Genomic DNA, 26955 nt, shown 5'->3' with positions numbered 1-26955 from the left:
CTTATTTTATAATCTACTTTCTCCCACCAGAATACCAAGAGAGAAAAAGCCTTGACTATCTTATTTATTGTTTAATTTTCATTGACTGAACAGTGAATGGCTTAAGTGCTTATAAATTATTAATATAATAAACAGTGAGTGAAATAACAAGATGAGACCATAAAGCTGCCATATATCTGGGGAATTTCTGATTTCAGTTCCAGGTCAGATGCGTAAAAACATTTTTTTAAGTGACTTGCAAAAACAAACAGAAGCATTTTCAAAGTGACTTGTTTAACAAACACAAATAAAGGGACTTGCATTTCTGTTCCTTCTACCAAAGCACATGAGGCACACGGGCCTGTGTGCAACTTTAAGCAGCAGGCCGCCTGCCGCCACACGCTCCCGCTGGACCTTCCCCCACACCAGGCAGGTTTCATAGCTTGTGTTCACCCAAAGCCCTGCATTGTTTTTTTGATTGTTCTATATCTGGCAGCTGAGTCATCCCCGTCCACTTTTACATCAGGGTTGTGTGAAGTCCAGCCAGCACACAACTCTAGGCTTGCCAATTAGCTGGGAGAGGAGTTCAGATAAATTCTGCTTTATCCCATTAAAAACACTTATTAGATTTAATTTTATTGAATTTAATAGAATGCTTATGTAATATTCTAATTTTGCAGTGAAAAAAACACTGTTCACTGAGTTTTAAGAATCTATTCAATTTATTCACTAGTGGAGGAATAGAAAATTTTTTCTGTGTCTCCACGGGTAACTGAGAGAATTTGAAAGTAGTACAGGACTGGACTAGTGTGTTGACAATGAATATGCAAGAGAAAGACAGAAGCGAGAGGTGCTGGGAACGAAAATGTCATAAAGACCTAGTTGTCATCTAAATCTCAGGTTCCATAGAGACAAATGTTAAAATGATGATGCAATATTTCCAGGTTGAAAGACTGAATGTTTTATACCACTGGCAAAGAGGCAAGCAAAGAGGAGATAAATCATGAAAGGGGTTACTAGAGCCCATTATTTTAAAGTAAAACCAATAGCCAAATACACAGGCATACTTGTTTTATTGTGCTTCACATTAATGCTTTACAGATATTGGATTTTCATCAACATTGAGGCAAGACTTTCCACCGGCCAAAAGATTATGATTTGCTGAAGGCTCAGATAATAGTTAGCAGTGGTTAGCTATAAAGTATTTTTAATTAAGGTATGTACATTGTTTCTTTTAAAAAACAATGCTATTGCACACTTAAGTTCTACTGCATAGTGTAAACATAACTTTTATATGCACCGGGAAATCAAAAGTTTTTGACTCATTTTATTGCAAAATTCACTTTATTGCAGTAGTGGAACTGAGCCCGCAATATCTCCGAGGTATGCCTATACACTTAGTTGTGTATTTTTAATTAGTGTGGGAATGGTCAGAAGTGAATGGATAAATGTCATCATTTTGCCTGTTGGCTTCTGGATCCCCCTCTGACTGTTACTGTGAACTTCCCTGGCACCTCCAGACCACAGCTGGTATTTTAACCTACAATTCTTGGGCTTTTTTACCATAAAGAAGAACCAAGGAGTGAAATAGAAAAGAAATGCTCAATGAGTTAAAACAACCAAGCAAGCACCATGTTATGGAAGCCAAAATATGAAAGAACTTCAAAAAGGAGAGAGTAGAAGCAGTTCTCAATGTACAATGTGCTACAGATTTCAAGAAGTACAACTGAAGAAATTGATTGCATTTGCAATTAGGAGATTACTGGATAATCAATAATTAAATACAGCAGGAGAAGAAAAATTGTTATAATTATAATACAAGAACCAACTGCATCTGCTTCTTCAGGCTAGGGTTATGGTATTACTCATATTTGAGAGAAGATTCTATGCCTAAGAAATTATGTCGATGATCTTTTTGTGTGTAAGTGTGAATGGTAAGGGCCCTCTCCACTTTTAGAAACAACATTTTTTTCTGTAGAGAATAGTGAAAAATATTATATAAAAACAGGATAAAGGACACAGGGTTCAAATAAATAATGGGACATGTGAGAACAAGCTGAGGAAGAACATAGGAAGAGAAAGTCCTAGTGCCAAAGTAGGGGCCCTAAGCGAGAGGAAGCTAACATCCTATCTTCAGACATGACTCATGAATTTTTGAGACTGTAATACTTAATATGAAATTTAAACCGATGTCTACATTGTGATGTATATATAATTTCCCAACATTACTTCAAACCTTTGGAACATACCTGCCGTCCACAAGACCATCACTGTTGTTATTCATGAGGGAATGAGAAAACTTGGGGTGATGTCAACGTGGGGAAGAGTGGGCCAGCAAGAGAGGAGAAATCTCTATGTACTGCAAGTGATGCTTAAGAAGGAAATGATTGTGCAATTTCCAGCCAAGAGATCTCTATCCCCTTGAAATCCATAAGAAAAACAAGGCTATTTTCATACTGATATGGGGTGGAGTCTCATCACCATATTTGAATATTAAAATGAAGGATGACCTTCAAAATCTTGAGAATCAGCTGACTCTCGAATATATTAGTTTCACAATTTCTATTTTGTTCCTGATTAGAAAACTGAGTAGACTGTGGCTTCTTTGATGCCATTTAAAGGATATCATGGAATTTCTCTCTGCTTAAAAGTAACACCCTATACTTCCAGAATGTTGTAAATTACAGATTAATTTGGGGCTATCAATTATTCCCACATCAATATAAAAATTTCCCCTCCTCTTAGAAGTTATCTAAAATTATCTGAAAAGTTTGATGAGGAAAAAGAGGGGAAAGAGACACCCCTTCTAAGGCAGGGTGAAGGTCTGCAGTCCGTTAAGTGGCACTAACGCCCTGAGTCCCGGAACTGGTGCGGTGGAGTGAGAGGAGGCAAGCGTGCCAGGGCCAAAGATAGTTCCACTTGTCAACATTTAGAACTTTGTTAGAGCCAGATTTGTCTCAAATTGTCTATTTGCTTCTTTGTATCCTTTCTGCCACTTCGCCCTATTCTTCCAAGGCCTCTTTACTTGTTTTAGCTCCATCCCACCCCTACTTTTCTTTTTCTACATGTGGAAACAAATAGGAAAATTGTTAAATTTACACCATAGGAAAAGGAGGTGAGACAAACACCATGAGTCATCAGCTACTTGGCATTGTGATGCCTCAGTTCTAGAAACTGACTACTTTTTCCTGGATTTAGACTCTAGTCTGTTTGGATCATACATAATCTATCCATATAGTCAACTCGTCAGTAACTCAGAGGACCAGCTCTGAGACTCACCCAGCCAAGAGAGGGTCACATTGCCTTCAGAGTTCAATTTCTCACCTCAGTTGTTTATTTGCTCTGAAAAAGCCTATGGGATCTGAAAGGAAATCATTTCTCTCTCCCAAAGTACAGAGAGACGTATGTCTGCTACAGCAATATGTCTGAGCCCTTATCTTGAGTTTCAATGATTATTAATCTCTCAATAATTTTTCTGTGTTCATCTGAATCCCCTCCATGGAGACAATAGGTTAAAAAATGTTAAGTAATGACAAAGCTACTGCTTAGAACAGGTGTGAGAAAATTATAATCCATAGTGCAAATCTGCCCTATTGCCTCTTTTCACAAAGTTTTATTGGAACACAGATGCGCTTGTTTGTTTACGTACTGCCGTGTCTGCTCTCGCGGCACAACAGCCAAACGGAGCACTTGCAGCGGGGGTCGTGTGGTCTTTGCAGTCAAATTTACTTCTTATCTACTAGCCCTTTATAGAAAAAGTTTGCCAGCTCCTGACCGCACATTACATCTTCTAGTATAGGCTTCCTCATTTGTGTAGTTCTTTTTCATCAGTCATGCTTAGCTGGTTTACAGCTAAAAGGATACGAAAAGCATGGGAACTAGCTGAAGCATAGGTTAAAAATAAGTATTTGAAATATCCTCAAAATTGTATGTACCACAGTCAGCTTGATGAGTCTCTAACTCCCTTTGACCATTTTGAGCAGAGCACAGGGCTTCCAGAAACCGAGATATCTTCAGTGGAGCGTGTTCCAAACATTACACAAGCTCTTCAAAGGTTTTCGTCTGTGACTTAGCCAGCCTGAAGCAATTCACTGTGATAATGAGAAAGGGTTTTGATTTATGAAGTAGTGCAGCAGAGCACAAGATATTATTCACATCTGTACCTTACGAGGCATTTATAACACAACCACTGTCACCCCCAAATTTCAAAACCTTTAGACCACCACTTCAGTTTAGAGTGCATTTCAAATGCATATTTTAAAGATCAACATTCAAAAGAACTTTGAAACATAAAAATTAGAGATAAACGCAAACTCTTAAGATTGGTATAAATACAGCATCTTGAGATCTCCAGTTGTGCTTGGTAGTGTCAGGCATTTTCATTTACTTAACGTTTTCTATAAGCAGCTCCCTTGACCACGTCTGATGTCCTCCCACAAAGTAACAAAGGATAATATTCTTTAAAGTTATATTCTTCTCTTATAGAGAATATAATGATGTAAGCTCTCTATTTCACAAAACAGAAATAAGATTGGATTGTTGAGCATAAAATCAATAAATTTAGAGAATATTTGCATATTCCATTTGACAGAATTCTTTAAGGTTTTTAGGCCTGTTCATCTGAAATTTTAATACGAAGACTTTATTGAAGACAGGCATGGGTGTGCCTGACTTTTCCTTACGTTCCCATCCATGTCTATTTTCTAACTTGCTTCTAAAGGTTATTTAAGACAACACTAATGTGTGAGACAGCCTAGAGTTTATAATTTTTACACTCATTATATGTTGTAACAAATATATTGTCAGGTTTAAGCACTCCGAATTGCTTCAAATCTTAAAAAACTGATTTTAAAATAATTTCCAAACACTAAGTCTGAAGAACATTCAACCTTTAATTCAATGTGTCTCACATATCTAAATTTAGCAAACTATAAAACAGCAGTTCCCACTGGTTCCAAAGATGATCTAGTCCAGAGCTGGCTCTCTTCCCAAGGTGATATGCCAAGTCTTAACGCTGTCTCTCCCTGCCTTAGGAGAGGTTGTTACTTTGGTTTGAGGAGGATTTTCTGTGTTTAAGAACTTCCTTTTGACTGGTGTAAAGCAGTGATAGCCCAATAATTTTGGATGTGGCAGAAGCAACTTAGTGTTGATTTGCAAAGTTCTTCTACATATATTACCTTATTCATTCTTGTTGTTAACTATTTTTTACAGATGTGGAATATGAGCTCAAAAAGGCCAAGTTACCAGCCATGCAGCTAGGAAGATACAGAGTTAGGGTTCAAATCTTTCTTCTAATTCCAAGATCAGATCTCTTAAACAGAAAGAAAATGTGATTAAAGTTTGAACAGATACCAGAAATCAGAGCTAGCCAACAAGCAAGCTATGCTTCTTTCAAGGAAATTGTAGGTACAACTGCTGCAAAGTCAGGTCACACTGCAGACTCAAAGCTAGGTAAAAACGCAAACACCCTAACAATATAAATACTAGGAAATGCAGTAAAACAAAAGTCTGAACATATAGTAGGGAGTCAGGGAACACTCAGAAGTTGGGGAGAAAAAACAAAATTGATGACCAAAAGTTCTAGAAAAGAATCAGCAATGAGAAAGTGACAGGAATTGAGAAAGCAAGGGAAAGCAGCAGAAAAACACAGATTCTCCATTTATTTGTCAAGTCTTCATTGATTATCTTATTCCAGGTGCAATGCCAGGTACTGAGAATGCATTAACAAAATACTGTCCTGGCTCTTCACAGTTTCGTAATATCACAAGAAAGATAGAAATATAAGCAAGAATAACTATACAATGATGTAAACATAGAGCGAAAGCCATATTACAAAGTTCTGTGGGAGCACAGAGAAGAAATTACATGATGATACAATGACAAGACAGCATCTGAATAATTGCTTCACACCAGAAGCTTTCATGTTGTGTGCAAAGGTGGAGGCAGTGGCTGCACTGAGCAGTGCAGGGCAAAATGGTTGGGAGCTCTTGGCTGGTTTGTGGATGGAGAAGGCCAATAGGAATATAGGTGCACCAACATTTAACGGCAACCAGTTAACAACCAGCCCTGAATAAGTGAGAATAGCACACAGGTTAAAAGACCCAGGGGATGGAAAAGTATGTTGCCAGGAGGGAGGAATGGAAGTGTTCTGATAGATGATGCAAAAAACAAGACCCAAAGGCAAACTCTTCCCACTTCACAATTTTGCTTCATATCAATTCAGGTGTTAATTGATTGGGGTGATGATATAATGTATTGAACAAACCTGGTATGGAGATTACAATGAAGATCTATTAATAATTATTTGGGGCCACTGGATTAATAATGGTTATCTCCTATCTGATATAACTCTATCTGGGGTAATGTGACCAAGCCATCTTTCTGAGCCTTCGTTTAAGTGGGAGCAATAATATGTATTCCAGAGTGGTGAGGTTTTAGTAAAAGAAAGAAGAAAGGGAAAGGAGGAAGGAAGGAAGGAAGGAAGGAAGGAAGGAAGGAAGGAAGGAAGGAAGGAAGGAAGGAAGGGAGGAAGGAAGGGAGGGAAGAAGGGAGGGAAGGAAGTTACGTGAAATGCTTGGTTTATTGTAGACAACGCAACAAATATTATTGATAAATAACTAATAAAATTAACCAGGGTCTGTCACAATTCCCACTTTGGCCTGACATCATCAGTACACACTGACTGAAAGCAGAGACAACAAGAGCAAACATGACTTTTAGAAGCTTTAAAAATTAGTCTCTGCCTCCCAGGGGGTGCTAAAATACTGGCTTCCACTGGCTTCTGCAGCCTCCAACACAACACTGTGGGGCTTTGCACTGAAAATAAAGGTCATCCCGAGGAAATTATTTTAGACACACAGCCAGACAGAGCAGACACATCATGGCAATAGCTTTGTGTTCAAGAGAAACACCAAGCAATTTGTAAGTTCTTAGTTCCCAACATCACAAGTGATCCTTTCTTCATGTAATCTTTTCCTTTGTTCATGCTTAGCATTTATAATGGTCGTCTGGACAAGGGAGAGCAACTGTTCCAAACAAGCAGACCTTGTGTCTGCTTCTCTCTTGTTTTATCAGAGCTGCCAAGTAAAAGCTGTAAAATTATAGCAATAAGCAAGCAGACAGTTCAGAAAAGAAAAGGAAAGATATTATCTTCACTATTGTAGGTAATGATCAGTTCTTGGAGACCTTCTAGAGACAAGTGGAAATTGCATGCTCGCCTCGTTTCCGTTTGATGTAGTGTTCGCAAACCTCAGTTTACAATAAGACCTTGGGACCAAAGGCACAGTGTACAGAAGAAATACAATAATTAGTAATCTGTGGCAGTTCTAAAAACCCACACTTGCAGCCCAAATGTATTAAAGATGATTTTATGCATGCTTCTCTCATTGTATCGTATATACCATATTTTTCAGACTATAAGATGCACCTAGGTTTTAGAGGAGGAAAATAGGAAAAAAAAAATTTGAAGCAAAAAATGTGGTAAAATATTTAATAACATCCTTTAAAGCAGAAATCCTTTTCTGCTTTGACATCGTTCCACAATTACGGTAGATTCAGCAGGAGACTACAGCACGCTATCATATTTTTCTACAACAAAGTACAGTAATGACAGAACTACCAGCACTGTGTCCTTCATAGTTATGGGGGCGCTGTAGCTGAGAACATCAGTGGAGGACGCACTGTTATGGGGGGATCTGCTGCTAACACTGTTATGGGGAGATCTGCTACTAACACTGTTATGGGGGGATCTGCTGCTGGAGGGCCACAGGTTGTGCAACACTCTTGTCTGGGCACAGCAGTTTTGCACAACCTGTGTGGCTCTGCAGCTGTTGCCAAACTACGGCTCCCATCATCCCAACCTGTCCAAGCATGATGGGAGTTGTAGTTTTGTAATAGCTGCAGGGCCACATTGACACGTGACCTTGCTAGTGGAATTTGCCTATGTCAGTGTTAATGGGGGACACACCAGTCACATGATGGAGGCACCTACAGGCGCTGCAGGCTTTCTTCTCCTAACGTGCCTGCACCGCCTGTACCCTCCTGTCTAGCACTATAGTATGTGCAGTGGGGATTCCGCTCCTGCCTCCCTTGCTTCGCACCGCCAGGACACCACCTCCTCCCAGCCCAGGGCCTGCAGCATCTCCCCACTCCTGCCACCTCTGGCTTCCTGCAGCGGTGACCCTGCTCCTGCCTCCTGTGACCTCTCTCCACTGCCACGACCCCTCTCCCAGCAAGCCAGGTAAGCTATATTTGGACTATAAGATGCACCCCTATTTTCCTCCCACATTTTGGGGGGAAAAGTGAGTCTTATAGTCAGAAAAATATGGTACATTATTATTACAGTTTCTTCTACTGGGTATCTGTTGATTTTAACCTTGAACCAACTGACCTCACAGGGTCTCAGCTTTGCTTCTGCCTAACGGCAACAGTGTTTTTCCTACTCTCTAGAACTGGTGTTGTTATAAAGAGAACATGCTTTTTTAAAAATTGCATAACTAAAAAGTGGTAATAAAGAAGACCAGAAACAGGTTTCAAGTCTTGTTTCTTCCTTTAAATAGCTAGATGGCCTTGGACAAGTCACCTTATTTCTCTGGGCCTGTAATTTTTTACCTGTAAAATGAAGAGATTAGGCCACGTGGGTCCTATAATCCCATGGGTTCTAATTGTTCTGGGATTCCATCATTTCTAAAGCCAAGCCTCTCAGATCAGATAATCAGAGTGTGGGAGTGTGGGGTACAGGTATGCATTGTTTACATTCTGCAGGGATTTAAAAAAACAAAGCATAGCTCTTTATTCCTGAAATGGCTAACAGGTCTCTGAGGAAGCCCAACTGAGCAGATGTCCTCTCTTATGGAACAAAATGTTTCCCCTTCTTGAGGTGCCTTCTTAAGGGAGCACTTAATTTCCAAACAATAGAATTGACCTCAGTGAAATGAAACATTATCACAAATGATAAAACACCAATGTATTTGTCACAGGCTTAATAATATACAGTGTGACTTAGTGCCATTCTGAATAACTATAGAAAGTTTCCAAAGCAACACACAAACACTGTGTAATCCAGAGGCAAATTTAATGCAATAATAATAATAATAATAAAAAGGAGGGGAAACAAAGATAACCACACATCACTAGGTAAATTTTTTAAAAATCTCAAGGGGAAAAATGTAAGCAATTTTATGTCATACATATTTTGAAGAAATACAAAAGCAATTTCCATTTTGATATACTAAATATGATTTCATGTTTTTGCAAATATATACTACTTTTTTAGTTTCAACTATCCAGAGTAGGATGAAATCTCCATAATATTTCAGCGTGATCTCTTGCTTCTGAGAACCACCCAGAGTTTGTTGAATAGAAAACACTTCAGCACTGGTGCTTAGAAACTGGGATTCTTGTTGTTGTACCAGCCAAGTGACTTCAGGGGAAATTATACTTAATTTCTGATCTGAAAAACAACATGTTTGAGTGCCCCAAGTCCTATATTCTTTAGGTCATTTCAGGTAGGAGAATATCTGTTCTTTGCCCAACCAACTGTAACCTCAAGAGTGCTGGCAAGGAGAGCAACAGGCATCCAGAAAAACATGATCTATAAAACTCAGCCACTGTACTGGACTGACTCAGATATAAAGGACTTTCTTAAACCTAATTCTAACTCCTCACTTTAGTTGAAGTCTACTTCTTTCCTCAGAGAAGACATATTGGCTAGTCCTCCTTAGCTTATGTCAGGATTTTCCATATACATAATGACAGTTATTAGTTGTCTTACCCTCATTTCATTTGCATCTACTCTCAAATAGAATAATTTTTTTAAGTCACATTTACCCACACTGGAGATGGAAGGCAGAGGAATTACAGTTTCTAGAAATACTTTCAATATTTGCAACAGAAATGCTTATAGAAATTCCAAACTGACTCTAAGAAAGCTAGTACACATCCTATTTTTTTGTTTATGATAACTTATGCTCAGAGACTGAGATTGTCTTTACCAATAATTTCTTTATCATAGGTTCACTTCAGAATTATAATTCAGAATAATAACATTTCATAAACCAACAGCATGTAGGATAGTGTCTTTTAATAAGCCAGTGAAGAAATACATACTCTAAACCAATGATAGATTAATTACACTATTGTTCCAGGAAAAAGGGAGATAAAAAAAAGCAAAGTCTAAGTTGAGTTAAGGTGTACCTTTCTACAAGTTGGTTCTCAGAAGAGGTGGCTTAACCAACTAAGATCTGATGACAGCTGCCAGTGCGAATTGAAAATCCCTTGTTGCAGGGGCACGATGCTTACAGAATGAAGGTGCTGGGGTTGGCAGGCAAGATGATCTCCTCAAGGGGCTGCTGCATGGTTTTTAACCCAGGTGGTGAAGAGAAGCCTGGTCACAGAAGGAACCAAGGTCCCAATGTCTTTGGAGGACTATTTAGATCAGCAAAGAGTAGCCTTGCCCAAGCTGAACATTCTCTGTAAGTCCTCACAGACCCTTGGTACTTAAAGTTTAAATGTCCATTACGTCATAGTCACTCTTCCACCTATTCATACTGATAAGCACTCAGTAGCTCAACAATTTTGATGATGTCATCCTGATACAGCCTCTCCAATATAAACAGATTCACCCTTCAATCAAAACAACTTCATTTAAGTCATGAGCAAGTGGATTTGAAATCCTAACAAACCAACACACAACACCAACACAAGAAAAGCATGCAACCAAATTGGTAAGGTCATTTTAAGAAAATGGAAAATTCTGGATTTGGTTCATCTTCTTCTCTGGACTTTCTGTGTAGTTTCTGCTAGACACGTTGTGCGGTGACACCCTACAGCCTCTGGGACCACTTGCCTATAGGTCACTTTCCTTCTCTACGATTGCTCTTTGGCCAACAGTCTAAGGGGAAGCACATTTCCTCTGGTAGAAATTAACAGCAGGAAAAAGAAGAAGCTAATAGCTACCCTGATCCTGCTCTCTTATTTCCAAAAGTTACACTGTCACTGTGCCCTAAAATGCTGAGTAGGTGACATCAGCCTCACAAAGGAAGAAGTGGATTGGTGAAATAACAGAATGGAAAACTCTGACATTCCTGCCTCAGCCAGTTCACACAATCCATGGCATCCCACAGTCCATCTGACACAGAGATGAGGTAGGACAAATAAAAAAAGAAAGAAAGAAGGAAATTGTCCCCAACCTTGTTGCCAAGAAGTGAGCCACACCTTTTAGTTGAAACCAAGCAAGGAGACAAATAAAATTAGCTATTTCTACAAAGCTGCAAAGTGAAGATTTCCAGACAAGGAAATTCTAAAGGTTCTATCAACCAGTAAGGCAACATTTTCCTAAACACAAAGTTGTTGATCTTTTTGGATGGTGGTAACATGACTTCCTGCAAACATGCAATAATGCAACACAGAGGCCCTAGGCCCACTGAAAAACTGCAAAATCTTCAGCTGTGATAGTTTAGGATACTTTTGTAGAATGTACCTAATTATGTTATCATAAGGCTGCAGAACACACATCAGAGCCAACATCTTTATATCATGCACACATATTTAATATCTCACTAATGCTTGTGAGCAAAAGAATAAAGCCTTTGTGTAATAACAAAAGAATCATAGTGCTTCCATCATACAACACCCACTTTTGCATATCATACCCTCTAATACCTAAGCTTTTAATAAGCTACTTGCCCACAAATTATTAAGAGATTCTGCAATTTCATCACTAGAAAGGAATATGGTTTCAGAATTGTAAGAGTAAATAAAATAGTAATCCTAGTGTCATAAATTATGCATCTTTCATCTCAAAGGACAATAAATAAAGCATCTTTCATCTCTATGAATCCCAAAGCAGTTAACAATTTATAAACTAGCACATGGGGATCACTTGATTCATCACTGAAAGACATCCTGCCCTGGGATCCTGTGGTGCTTTTTTTTTTTTAATAGCACTCATGAAACACTATTGAAAGAAGAGAAGCAGGGTAAGACTACACCAGTGGCCTAGATTTGGGACATTTGAGCAGAGGAGATAGGAAACTGACTGAAATCTTCTCTCCTATTTGAACTCAGAAAGATGTTACTTTCAAGACTTCCCAGACACCCTTCAAAGATCTTGTCAGTGTTCCCAGTTGTTTTTGCCTTGATTATTACAATATGCTTTTTTGAAACAAATATTTGTCACACTGTTTACATATTGACAAACTTGTCACTGTCCTTTGCCTAGCATAAAGATCAAACTACTTAGAATGGCATAAAGGATGTTCCATCAAGCTATTGATTATAAAAGATCCTTTAACATCTAGCTCCCCCACCTCGCTCTGAGAAAAAAATGGACTCCCCAAATGGTTGTCGCAGTAATATGATTGATATGACTAACACTTGATGTGAGTGTCAGCGCTAGGGAGGAAGTAGATACCTGTTTATACAACCCCATTATTTTGATGAACATGCTAAAGAACAGGGAAACTTGATAATTTATCCAAATTCATATAGCTATATAGAGACAAAGTTGGAATGATCCTGGAGGAGTTAGTCCCAACTGGTGGGAGATTCAAATCCAAGTTAAAGATAAGGTGCCCATACGCTTTGTCATTCAAACTAGGACACATACATACGAGGGTAAAGGGCCCACACTAGTAATAGTTACACCAAGACAACAAGAGTAAAGTGGACTGTCCAGGGAAGACTGGACCACAGCTCCTCAAGTTAGGAAAAGCACAATAAAATTTCCAGAATTTTGGCAGAGGGAGCTATAAGGAGTTTGATAAAACATATACATTGTGACTTCATAACAGAGTGTCTACAGCTGGTCAACATGTATTTGGCTGGCCAGGCTTCTCTAGAAGATAGAATGAAGAAGCATTGCAGGAGTGCTTGACTTTGAAAAGTTGAGTAACACTGCTCCGGAATCAGCCTGGCAAGTTCCTTTCTGGGAGACCACTGAACTGTGAGCTGCACTTGAAACCATGTGTTCTCCCTTGAATGGAACAATGCATGCTTGTGAATAGAGCTGACACATTTAGAAAGAGAAACAGTCCTCCCAAGCCCTCATCTTTGGCATTATATGAACCTCTGGATAGGGGCCAAAGGTTGTATTTTTCTTGTTCACACATTTGAGATATAATATCATGGGTGATGCCTGTTACCAAGGGTCACATTTTCACCTGGCAGATATGGTATCTCCTTAATGAACTAGGTGTCTCTATCCATATTTTAGACCTTGAAATTAGTTATGACCAAATAGTACAAATGTCATCTACTGAACAATTAACATCATGATGCCAATATTTACAATTTCTTTAAAAAGATCTCTTTTCAAATACACATGTGATTATGAGACCCTGTGGTATCTGAATCCAGGGCAGTAGGTTAGATTGCTTCTTAGAAGTCCTGCTTATCATCTTTTTTCCAGTCTTGAGTGATGTTTGTGTATCAATGTGTTCTGCTGTTTTTAAAACATAAACTTAACCTGGGCTGCACTATAATATAAAGTACATAAAAGTACACACACCTACAGAGAATAAGCTTCCTCCACGTTTCCAAGTCACAGATTTTGCAAATATTGACAATGTCAGCCCTGTAAGAGCCTTTACACATGTAAGCATTCAATCAATACATGGATTGATACTTAGGATGTGGTCTAGAGGCAGTTAAAAAGAGCAGTGTTTGAGAAGAGTGAGAAAGAATGGCTTGTTTGCAGTCCTGATTTCTGAATACACCGCAGAGCTCAAAATAGGGTAGGTGTTCAGTAAATATTTGCTGAGTAAGTGTTGAAATAATGCCTATAAATCTTTCCCTTCTCACAATGACTCAAACACATAAAGCAGAATGATAGCCCTTGGGTTAGGAAGGCTGGCCTGTGTGATCTCTCCATTTGCCCACCTGATTCCAGGTGGTGACAAAGCAGCCAGGCTGCCTCTCCTTCACCCTTGAGCTCTTAGTTTTCCTGTGGCCTTATTAGATAACTCATCTTTTTTTCACCCTAAAGAGATCCATTAACAGATGACTATCTCAAGGGGAAAAAGTAAGACTCTATGCTTGGGAAAGACAGAGCTGGTGAAGATGGGGCATGGATCAGCAGAAGCCAGCTGATTCTCAATATTCATGCTTCTCTGAACCTTCCTGACTCACCAATGCAGACTCTGAAAGACGCTGGCTCTTAACATTGGAGCTGTCTTTGTAAATGAATTCCAGGCCCAGACCACCACTTATTTTGCCGTACATGGTCACACTGCACCTCTGGATGCACATAAAGCTTTCTTGCTCAAGTGGAATGAACCACAGACCCCTAAGAGTACACAAATTGAGCAGTAACTACTATTACCCACTAAAAGACAAATCAACATCAGCTTAAGCCAAAGCAGGTTCCTATACATCTGGCATTATTTGGGAACAAGGTGTTCCTGATTTATGAATTTGCCAGATAAATGGTTTAGGAAATGGCAGACTCTATATGCAGACCATATGCAAGGGACCATGTGACTCATGATCTGAATTAAATCTATAGAAGGCGGAAGTAGGGGTTATCAAAGGTAAGGAGAACTAAATCTTCAAGAATTCACAAAGAAATTGAGAGCAGTGCTGAGTTTCCCACATAGGGGTTTGAACAAATTTCATGTGAATCTCAAATGACAGGGTAACTCCAGGCTAACATTGAAGATAAAGAAAGTTGCAAATTTATAACTAGAATCAGGTGTTTTCGAACAATCAGTGGCTCTTTCCAAAGTCATTTTGCCCTTCACACATGTGAAAATGTGCTAATAAACTTGCCCAAGATTGAGAGGAATTTTTAGAATGTAACTTTATAAAAGACAAGAGTTGTGTTTTAAATGTATAAAGAAAAATGGTGTGGTTTAAATAATGCGCAGCATGGCCTTTATTTCCTCCCTTCTCCATGATCGCTGCTAATCAGAGCCCTTTTGCAGCACCTACAGTTGAGAAAGACGATGGGCCGTTCACAGCCGAACCAGAGGCTTGTTTCCACTTGCCACAGAGGTGAGGAGCAGTTGCCCTGCCAGCTGCCCTGAGATTGACTTCCTTTGCCCTGCTCCCCACAATTGCCCCAGGCCCTGCCCACACCTCTCCAAGCCCAACTGCAGGGCTTCTTAAAGGGCCCTGAGGCCCCAACGTTACCTAGTAACCGCACACCTGTGAGTTAGGTCAGCCAGGCAGTGTTAACCTGTGTGTTTGGGCTTGTGGTTCCCAGTGTGTTCTTGTGCTTCCTTATTACAGCTTCCTCCACCAGCCCAGAGGGGAGAGTGGGAGATGATTGTTTTCCTTCCCAGTTTCCTAGATACAAACAGATCCACTGATTAGCTCTCAATTGAGTGTCCAAAAAGGCTAAGACATACACCACACCATTAACCTTGAAAATGTAGTTTTTAAGAAAGTGTCCAGTTTCATTTTTGGAACTATCTTTTTGCCAGTAAACCAACCCTTAACTTGGGAGAATTAAGAAAAGAATTCTGAATGGCTCATAGTACATTATAATAAATTTGGTTTAAAAGAAAAAAGATTATTTAAAAATTATGGGTTTTTTTACTTTTAATCTTTGTTCCTTTCCAGGTTCTTACCACCAGAAGGGGTTAATGGTGTCAAAATTCCAAGAGAGTTATTGAGGTGACTCTGGACTGGCCTTTTTGACCAGTTCAATGAGTGGCTTGGGGGTTGACCAGCAGGAACCCTCCAATGTACCTACGGTTTCTGTTCCTGGCATGGGAAACCTGACATTGACCTCACTTCCTGTCTGCTGACCTTGTTCCTCTAGGACACCATTTCTGGGAGCACATGAACACCTGTAAGGACAGAGAACTAGGCTGCTGCACTGCCTCCTCCTTCATTTCCCCACGGGAAGTAAATCATGGCAGGGAAGAACCCAGCCAGAAGTGGATGTCTGTACGCTGCTGGAGCAACCTCAATAAATATTTTGTAAATGTTTCTTCAGTCCTTCTTAGGGCATTAGAAAAAAAATTCTGTTCTCATTTTTCTACATCTTATACCCCTAGATTTGTAGTTCTAGGCATGGATGACACGTTAGTAAAATCTGACTTCCTCTGCTAGTTTTATTTCCTTTCCCTTTTTTCTCAGTTGTTCCTCTCCTCTCTCAATCTTCTCACATGTGACTTCTCCTTTTACCCAGTTTCTCTTTGTCCTACTCTCCCCTGCATTATATCTCTCTTCATCCCATTCTTTATCCATAGACCCCTCAGCCTGAAAATGGCCACGCTAGCTGTTTAAGCCTCCATGCAAGATATTTCCTGAATCATCTTGCTTGTTCAAGAAGATGCAATGCAAAGGTACCCAAATTCTAAAATAAGCTCAGAGTCCAATGGCTTCCAAAGATTTCATTTTAGGATTAGATAACCCTCATTGTGAAGATACAAATGCTGTTTGCTATCTTTTATATTTGGGGTGTCCGTTTCTGGATCACCCTGCTCCCTAAAATTTTTTGTTGTTAAACTTTGCCCCCCAAGAATACTTATTTCTCAGTTACGTTACACATAACTCCTCTAGGTTAAATCCACGGAGTCTTTGAGCTGCTATAACTGAAGCTGAGCTCCTCCCCGAGGCTCTTTGACAAGTATCTGAGCGCAATGATGAGGGGCTTCAGGTGACATGAGATGCCTTCCTTCCTGCCTTCTCACAAACCCTCACTTTCTCCAACTCAAAAACAAACAAACAAACAAACACACCTGTTATGTTGCTATTGTTGATTTTTCAGTTGGGTTATTTTTTGTTAAATTTTAAGTGTAGGACTGGAATACAAGGCAAGCTGTTTTTTAAGAAAACTGAATCTCTCCCTTAAGGAGTCTTTTATAATTTACTTTGTTTTCCAACACTAGGATTTTACAAACCTGTTTCTCTTGCAATCTCTCTTGAAAAAAAACTTCAGCTCTTTCTTTTTGCTCTGAGGGTTGATTGTGTTTTGAGTTTTCTTGTTTTAACAAGAAACATTTACATGTTTTATGTGCTGTGTATATATATAAAAGATATCATTAACAGTGCCTAAAGTTAATAGCCTAAGAATGTATGGCATAATATACTGCAGTGTCACTGGTTGGGTGAAAAAGATTTACAGTAGTACCAAGGGAGAGAAAGTATAAACAGTATGAAACTATTACTACTCCAACTAGTTCTGAAAGCTCAATGTGAAACCGACCAGAAAATGATCATTCCACAACTATAAATATAAAGCACTAAAAAAGACAAAAGCTCTCTGGCATTGTGAAAAGTCCATAAATAAAAAGCACCCCCAAAAGTATTTATTGGCAAAAGTATTTAATGTGGCAATAAAAAAGAATATTTGTTTTCTTTATATTAAGTGATTTTTTTATGGAATCTGCAGGATTAAACACAACATAAGAAAATAAGAATTGGAATAAGTTTGCCACCTAATTGAGTATAGAATTAGGAAGACATAGAACCTCAAGAGGTTCTATGCCTTTACAGGTACAGTCAAGGTACTTGTAATATCTTATAAACAAAAAGTGTTCTATACTAAAAAAAAATCACTCTTTGAAGGTATACATACATATACATATACAATAACATACAATGTGAAAAATGAGCTTTTTTTTTTACTTTATATGTTGCACACAAATGTTTAAGTATAAGCAGAGTAGCATTTTGAGGTAGAAAGCTCTATTCTATGAAGCCAAGCAGGCCAATATTCACATCAAATATATTTCAGTTAAGGATTATATTATGAATTCATTTTATTTGTTGATATTCACTAGGCTCCATAAGAAAAAGTGACTTTTTTAAAAGACGGAGTTAGAACCAAGATGGCGGCGTAGGTAGACACACTGCGCCTCCTCACACAACCAGAACTGACAGAAAATCGAACAGCAAGGAAGGCTGAGACGGGCAGCTGGGGCGGAGAGGACTCGCGTTGCCATGGCAGGACCGAGACTGGTGGAGTGTGGGACAAACGGGACAGGCAGTCTGACCACTAGCAGACCCTGAGACCCCACATTCGCACACAGATAAACCGGACAAATGGCGGGGAGTGAAGCAGACCACACAACCCAGGGCTCCATTGTGGGGAAATAAAGCCTCAAACCTCTGATTGAAGATGCCCGTGGGGGTTGGGGTGGCAGCAGGAGAGACTCCCAGCCTCACAGGAGAGGTCGTTGGAGAGACCCACAGGGGCCTAGGGCGTGCATAAGCCCACCCACTCGGGAACCAGCACCAGAGGGGCCCAGTTTGATTGTGGATAGCACAGGGAGTGAGTGAAATCCCGTGGAGAGTGGAGCAGGCGCCATTGCTCCCTCTCGGCCCCTCCCCCACATACAGCATCACATCACAGCAACCAGCGTTATCCCGCCCCGCCCCGGGAACACCTAAGGCTCTGCCCCTTTAAGTAAGAGATGCGCCAAGACAAAAAAAAAAAAAAAAAAGGCCCAAATGACAGAACACTTCAAAGCTCCTGAAAAAATACAACTAAGCGAGGAAAAGATAGCCAACCTATCAGATGCACAGTTCAAAACACTGGTTATCAAGACGCTCACAGAATTGGTTGAATTTGTTCGAAAACTAGATGAAAAAATGAAGCCTATGCTAAGAGAAACAAAGGAACTGATAGTGATGTGAAGGAAACTGGGACTCAAATCAACGGTGTGGACCAGAAGGAAGAAAGAAACATCCAACCAGAAAAGAATGAAGAAACAAGAATTTGGAAAAATGAGGAGAGGCTTAGGAACTTCCAGGACATCTTGAAATGTTCCAACATCCGAATTATAGGGGTGCCAGAAGGAGAAGAGGAAGAACAAAAAATTGAACACTTATTTGAACAAATAATGAAGGAGAACTTCCCCAATCTGGCAAAGGAAATAGACTTCCAGGAAGTCCAGGAAGCTCAGAGAGTCCCAAAGAAGCTGGACCCAAGGAGGAACACAACAAGGCACATCATAATTACATTACCCAAGATGAAACAGAAGAGAGAGTCTTAGAAGCAGCAAGAGAAAAGGAGACAGTTACCTACAAAGGACTTCCCATAAGACTGTCAGCTGATTTCTCCAAAGAGACCTTACAGGCAAGAAGGGGCTGGTAAGAAGTATTCCAAGTCATGAAAGGCAAGGACCTACATCCAAGATTACTGTATCCAGCAAAGCTATCATTTAGAATGGAAGGGAAGATAAAGTACTTCTCAGATAAGGTCAAGTTAAAGAAGTTCATCATCACCAAGTCCTTATATGAAATGTTAAAGGAAGTTACCTAAGAAAAAGAAGATCAAAAATAGGAACAGTAAAAATGACAGCAAACTCACAGTTATTAACAACCACACCTAAAACAAAAACAAGAGCAAACTAGGCAAACAACTAGAACAGGAACAGAACCATAGAGATGGAGATCACATGGAGGGTTGTCAATAGGGGAGTGGGAGGGGGAGAGGGGGGTAAGGTACAGAGAATAAGTAGCATAGATGATAGGTGGAAAATAGACAGGGGGAGGGTAAGAATAGTGTAGGAAATGTAGAAGCCAAAGAACTTATAAGTATGACCCATGGACATGAAGTATAGGGGGGGAATGTGGGAGGGAGGGGGTGGGCAGGATGGAATGGAGTGGGGGGGAAATGGGACAACTGTAATAGCATAATGAATAAATATATTTTAAAAAATGAAAAAAATAAAATAAAATAAAAGAAGGAGTTATCTGATGTCAGCTAAAAGCAATCAACATAGTGTTAGGCACTAAGTACTAAGCACTAAGCACTCAGAACCAAGAAACAGCGATTAAAGAATTAACATAACAAATTACATATAATTATCATTTTGATTCATGAATTCAAAGACTTCCAGGTCTCAGCCAAACGTTAGGGATTATGGTGTTAATAATTTACCTAACAGCGATAACAATAAAAGTGGTTTCGATAAGCCCAAGTTATTAAAATATATGGGCCAGCTGCTTTGCTCCTCACACTCACTCTATGGGAGACAGAAGTAATGAGGGTATCCTAATGTGCAGAAATCCTGGTAATGAAGACATAGAAGGAGAGGTTGGCATAACCTTTGCTTGCACTTGAATATTATTAGCAAAAGACTTGCGAGTGCAATGTCAAGGGGAACTCTATGCCCTTCGAATATTTGAACTCTCCTGGAGCAATCTGAAAGGGAAGCTTTACCACTTTTACTTTGGACTATATGCAGTTTTCAACAGTTGCCTGGAAAAAAAAATCCCACAAGCATAACAATTTTTTGTATGGATTTAAACTAATAGCTTATCTACTTAGTACACAACTTGAGTCATTCAGAATAGTTTGCTTTTTGCAAAAGAGAGTTCCCAGCTGGTTCAACCCTACTTGTTTCCATAAGTCTCTTCCTCTGAGAGTGAGATCTTTTGGGGGACAATATACCTGGTTATCTCAAAGATTAAATCAAAGTATGTCACTTAACAATTTGTAAAGAATTTTTGTGCACATTAGCCTGTGTAATTCTCACGACTGTCTTTTGAAAAGTCATTGCTATCAATCTTTTTACAGTTAGGAAATGGAAGCAGAGAGTTCAGTGACTTGACAGAGAGTTCAGCAACTTACCAAAGGGCACAGGGGCACTAAGTGGTAAAGCTGGGATTTAAGTTCAAGTCTCCTGTTTCCAAATTTAGTGCACCTCCCACTCTATTCCAGTGCCTGTCTCAGGAACTAAAAAATATCCTTTTAAGAACTATAATGTGGAAACACTATGGTCTATAATGATTCTACAAGGAGGAAGATGAGTCAGAGAAAGGGCAGATCTAAAGCTGATTCCAAGGTTTCCAATCTATAGTCCTGAGAGGATTTCTCCTTCATTAAAATAGGAAATTCACAGTGAAAGATGATAAGTGTATATATTTTTAAGCTCAATGTTTAAGCTTTTATAAATTATGTGGGTGGAGGTGACCAATAGTCAGAGAGCTCAGAAAAGAGGTTGAGAATTAGGATGAGTTTCTTATGGGAAGCTGGGTGAGATCAATCAGGAAAAAGCCTACAAATGCAGGATGGCTATCAGTAGAATCTCAGGAAAATCTGGAGGGTAGAGGAAGAACACATATATTCAGAAAGATGGAAAAAGTAGCCTTATTTCAAGAAATGGAAAATTAGTTTTAAAATGGAGGAAATAATCACTCTTTCCTCAAAGATAAAAATAAAACAGAATGCAGTTAAAGGCACAAAGAAATCATGAAATGGGAGGAAAAAGAGTTGAGAAAGTGCATTTCAGATAATTGCAATGTTCTCATTAAAGGTAAAGGAGAGGAAAGGATTATGTTCTCAAAAGTAAAATTTTGGGACAGCTACTGTGAAGAAGTTATAAGAGAGGAACTAGAGACATATACAAGCAAAGCTGATCTGAAGGGAGGACCTAAGAGTTGTCAGACAACTTCACATGTAGTGGAAAAATCATCATAGTTACCACAGAATTCCTCCCAAGAGCAGAGAAATAGGAGAATCTAACCAGGTTTAGGAACTAACAAGAAACATATGCTATAAGGTCAAAAGAATGAGAGAAATTTTAGCACGGCGTGGGAAGTTAGCTAAAATGGCTAAACATAAAGTCTAGGCTAGATATGTAAGAGAAAAGGGAAATTAAGTGAGAAAGATTGAAGTAAATTTGCACAGCAGCTTCCATACGTGTGAGAAGGGGGAGGGGCAGATAGAAATACAATCTCTATGCTGATTTGATAGACTGGACATACCGTCTCAAATGCACCAGCTTTTACCACGTCCACTTTTATTTTCAATCTTTACCTGCCTGTCCCTAGAGAACATTCTCATTTGTAACCATTTGTCAAAACTTTCTATCTCCATTCTTTTTTCCCCATTTGCTCCTGAATGCCCTTTGGATTAGTTCCCGGTGGCAGCTGTAACAAATTAACACAAACCGGCTGTCTAAAAGAACATAAACTGATTATCTCACAGTTCTGGAAGAGACCAGTCAGAAATCAAGGTGTCAGCGTGGCCATGCTCCTGGACGCACCAGGAGAGTATGCATTCTTTGCGTCTCTGAGCTTCTGTGGGCTGCCGTGTGGACATACCTGTGGAGCTACCATTCAGTTCACTACATTCTTCAACCTATCTATCGACATCCACTCCAACACACACAGACACTGACACGCAAACTCAACTTAACCAGTCTTCACTAATAGCACTGATGGATGATTTCCTATGGGTCTCAAGGTCAATTTTCAGTTTTCATCAGATTTTCTTTTTTTTTTTAAGATCTTATTTATTTATTTTTATAGAGAGGGGAAAGGAGAAACATCAAGGTGTGGTTGCCTCTTGTGTGCCCCCTACTGGGGACCTGGCCCACAACCCAGGCACGTGCCCTGACTAGGAATTGAACCAGCAACCCTTCGCTTTTCAGTGCGATGCTCAATCCCCTGAGCCTCGCCAGCCAGGGCTAGTTTTCATGAGATTTTCTACAATATCAGGCATCCTTAACAGCTGTGGACTTCTGCAAACACTCTCCTTGCTGAACTACTGGGATTTCATTTTCCCTGATTTCCATTCTTCTTTTCACCATTTATTTTCAGACTCATTTGCCGCTACCATCTCCTTCCCCATATACCTCTTAAGTGGTGGTGAAAACCAGAGAATTTCCTCTTCTTTCTTCACTTTTTACTGTCTGGGTAAGTCTATCAACTTGTACAGCTTCCACTACATCTTTGTGTTCAGTATGCCCAATCTACAACTCCACCTGACTTCCACACCAGTGCTGTCCAATGGAACATTCTGCTATCATGGACATATTCCATATCTACCCTGTCTAACACAGCAGTCACTAACCAAATGTGGCCACTGAACACTTGAAATGGGGTCAGCTACTGAGAAGCTAAATTTTTAAAGATTTTTCTTTTACTAAATTTAAATTTAAATAGCCACATGTGGTACTGGCTACCTATTGGATGGTACAAGTCTAAAGTCCCCTCTACCCTCTGTGCCAAGCCTAGGGATCTTCCTGTCACTCACACAATATGTCTTTCCACTGAGTGACCATGTTTTAGGGCTCACCCACCACCTCCACTGTGAACCTAGTAACTCCAGGTTTAATTATTTGATTTCACTTTTGTCTTTCTATGACTCATTTTCCTTTACATTATCATATATAAATTTATATATTATAATAAATATATTTTATTATATACATATATCATTTTATAGTTTTATATGCTTGTGTCATGATTTCCTTGAAGAGAGAGACTATACCTTAATTCATTCCACAGTCTTTATAAGCCAACACAGGACCGGGTCCCATTCATTGAATAAATGAAAAAATGAGCAACTCTACATTGCTTGGAGGCCACCCTACATTATCAGAGATAACAAAGTGCAGGTTCTGAAAAGCAAGGGTCTTCTGCTCACCTCAAAGTCCCCTCATGAGAATGGCCAAGTCCAGGTAATTCAAGAAGGTTTCATATCCATAAACTGGATGATAGAAAATCTTGTTTTTGTCTGTCTGTTTGGTTTGGTTTGGTTTTGGTTTTGTTTTTTAATGAGTTGCAGTTTTAGGGGCCTTAAAAACTAGAAGTTAACATGGTTAACTGGGTTCATGAGCCATTTGGCTGTCACCCTTCATGCTTAAAGTACAAATCATTCTACAAATCACTCTTCTCTGAAATCTGAAATATGGTGATTTGGAGAATTCCAAATAGTGGTGCATAATTTTTCAAAACTGTACTTTAAAAAGGAGCTGATATTTTTGCTAAAAGAGGAAAGGAAAGAAACAAATTTTTCTCTGACTTTGGCTATAGGATGTGTGTGAGTGCATGCATTTTTAATGAGTGAAGGGCAGTGTTAGTAAAGGGTTAGGCAGGCATAGAAATTACAATGAAGGAAACTCATGGAAGCTTTTTCTGGTCCTCTGCATTCAGCCCAGCCTTCATTGCCTGTGGCTGCTCTTTTTATGAGAACTGGCGCACATTTAACTGCTATAGCTGTTGGCTTCTAGGCTGTTTTACCCACAGAGGAGGCATTCATTCAAATTTTAGCTATCATTTCCATTAAACCATGCAAGTACTAATGGTACCTAATCTAACTGGATAAGGCACAAGTAAATAAATATATCCCCTAAACACCCTAATTATCAGGCATCTAGAAGCATAGTGATGGTACTTATTGAAAGTAAGTACATTAACTGGAACCTTAAAATTTTCCTCCTTAAGTATGTGGAAAAAACAAATAATCTTTGCACAGAAGGCCAGGAGTAGCAATTCCATTAAGACATTACATTTTTTTTTTAAAGCTCTGGTCCCATTTTATCTATTTCAAGCTTCATTTTGCTCATATTGTAACTTAGAGAACATAAGAGAACAGAGTGGGAGGAAGAATATGAGCAGCATTTCCTCGGAACTTTGGGTACATTTTTCTTTCCTGTTTTATCTGAGCATGCAGGTGACATCTTCTTAATGAGGGACTTTAAACTCCTCTGCCTTTCAGAAGTGTCACTAGTGTGCCCTGGGACAACAGTCTCTGAACTTAGCTTTTAAATATGCTCATGATATAGAGTAATTTTTTTTCTTAGTGCTATTCATTGTTTTACCTGCCTTAGTGGGAATTATGGTTTTGATTCATGGACTGAAAGATTTGGTCCTTTTTAGGTTCTCTATCTCTATTCCTTCCTAATGCATGATGCATTCAACAGTCTCTGAATACTCAAGAATCATATTTGCAAACAGAGGTTAAAATAGGGGTAAAATTAAAGTGGAATGCCAGGATCCATCCGTGATCCTGGCATTCATGAGGACCATTTACATTGAACTTATCCATACATACATATATGTGTCCAATCATATATTCATGTTATCATTCCACAGACTATTCAGCAGCAGGCATAATGTTTGGTATTGGAAAGAGTCTTTGGTGATTTTAGATTCTACTAAATCAAAATGACGTGGTGGCCAAACATTTAGCTCTATTTTAAACTGTGTTCATGGATATGACAATGGAAATTAGAAAGTAACTATGTCAGGGCTTGTTTACTGTTTTAATTTTTTGGTCACTATGTTAATCAAATAGATAATCAGGAGACACCTGTGTTCAGTGGGTTATTACAAATGTATGACACATGCTTCTGATGAAACAAACTACCAATCTTGGAATCCACAGGTGCTACCAAAAAAAAAAAAACCCCCCACAAAAAACAAAAACATAAAAATACCCGCAAATAACCAGGCAACTAACCCTATCATCATCAATGGGAGTGGAAAGCTTTCAGTCAAATGTGCATATTTTTCACACTAAGTAGTTCTTAAAGGTGAAGTAATGCTTATAGGTTTACTAAATGACTCAAGGAAGAAGGATTATCTAAAAACACAAAGTATGGGGTGTGGGAAGTAAAATTGAAACACAAGATTTCAAGGAGAGTTTCTACTTGACTGATCTAACAAATAAGAATGTGCGGTGTTGGCATGCTCACACTCTCATGTGCACGCACCAAAGTGGGCAAGTACAAGAATTTCTTTTCTCCTTGGGATGAGCAAATAAAATAATATTCAGCAATAGAATGGCTCTAATAGTAACTCTTTGGAAAATAGTGTTTTTTCTTCCATCTGGGCAAAACATGAATATGTTCACTAAAATACACTGGAAATTATTCCTGACTCATTCATATAGGATGTGTGTGGTCCAAAAATAAAGACTGCTCCTAAGAAGTCTAAAACACAGTAGGGTGCAAAGCAGTGGTAACAGACTACATGCTCTCATGCTCCCAAACACCCGACTCAGCCTGTTCTGCCTGGTAAACGTGAAAAGATGGTACAAAAAAGTATAACTTTTCTCACTAGTCCTCCAATCTGGAATTTAAAAAATCCATTTGATGAAGCTTAAGTACTGGTGATAAGTATGTATATTCCCTCTAAAATATAACATAAGCATAAATTAACATGTCACACTTACTGATGGCATATGAAGCACATAACAGCACTATAAAATAGTCTGCTTCATCACACATCCATGTAGGTACGTACACACAAGCTCATGTTCTCTTCCCTCCCGCCAATACCTCATCTGACTCTTAATATAAAAGAATTAGAGCACACATCATGGTGAGTGGAAAGTTGACTGCAAAGCAAAACTTGAGGTAATGCAGCCAGTAGATATGTAAATATATTTCATGGTAACTATTATGTCTTTCACATTTCTGCCTGAAGGGGAAGCCATTTTCCAATCAACTCCAATCAGGAAGTTATTCTTCATGCCAAAAGGACATGCTTTATATAAGCTGGGTAGAACATATAGCACTCAATTTCCAGAGCATTAACTAGAATGGAGGAGTTTATCACATACTGAAACATGAGCAATATCTGTGATGAGAAGTACTTCCTGGAAAAGAATTTTATCAGATGGCCCTGTAAGAGAAAAATGCCAACAGAAAAATATTATCAACAATGCACTTTGAGTGGATACAAAAGTTGAGCGTTGCAATTTTGTGGGAACAGTAAGGCATGGTCTGATAGTGGGGCATAACTGTCCTAGTACCAGCACGTAACTGTGTGGAGCAAGAATAGCGTGAGGCCACATGATAAGGAATAGACAGATACTGGAATGATGGCTCCAATTCTTCACCCCTGCCTTCATGATCACTCTTTACTGTGCCGACTTTACTTCCTTCCTTTCTGTTCCCCTCCCTAAAAAGAGGCAAAAGATATTTCCTCACTTTGGTCATGAGACTTGCTCTCACCTATGGAATATTAATGATTAGTGATATGACCAAAGGCTTTAGAAAGGACTGAGTGAATGAGCTGTTCTTTTTCACTTCTGCCGTTGCTAAGAGAAGTCTTTACTCAGGCTAAACACTGACTCTGACTGGAAAATGAGAGATAATGTGAGCCTGTGTCCACTTAAGGCAGCCACTGTCAGCCACAGTCCTACCCACCCACAGTCAGAGAGAATGAGTGCTGACTTTGTATGCCACTAAAAAGTTTGTGGTTATTTTTTATGAAGCTATAGTTAACTAATAGAGAGACAGTAATTATCTTTAAGTATATGATGAAGTTTCCCTTCTTTAC

This window comes from Desmodus rotundus, chromosome 3 (genome assembly GCF_022682495.2).
Source record: "Desmodus rotundus isolate HL8 chromosome 3, HLdesRot8A.1, whole genome shotgun sequence".
In the NCBI taxonomy this organism is placed as follows: Eukaryota; Metazoa; Chordata; class Mammalia; order Chiroptera; family Phyllostomidae; genus Desmodus; species Desmodus rotundus.
The sequence above is the reverse complement of the archived record's forward strand: the minus strand, read 5'-3'. Positions refer to the sequence as shown.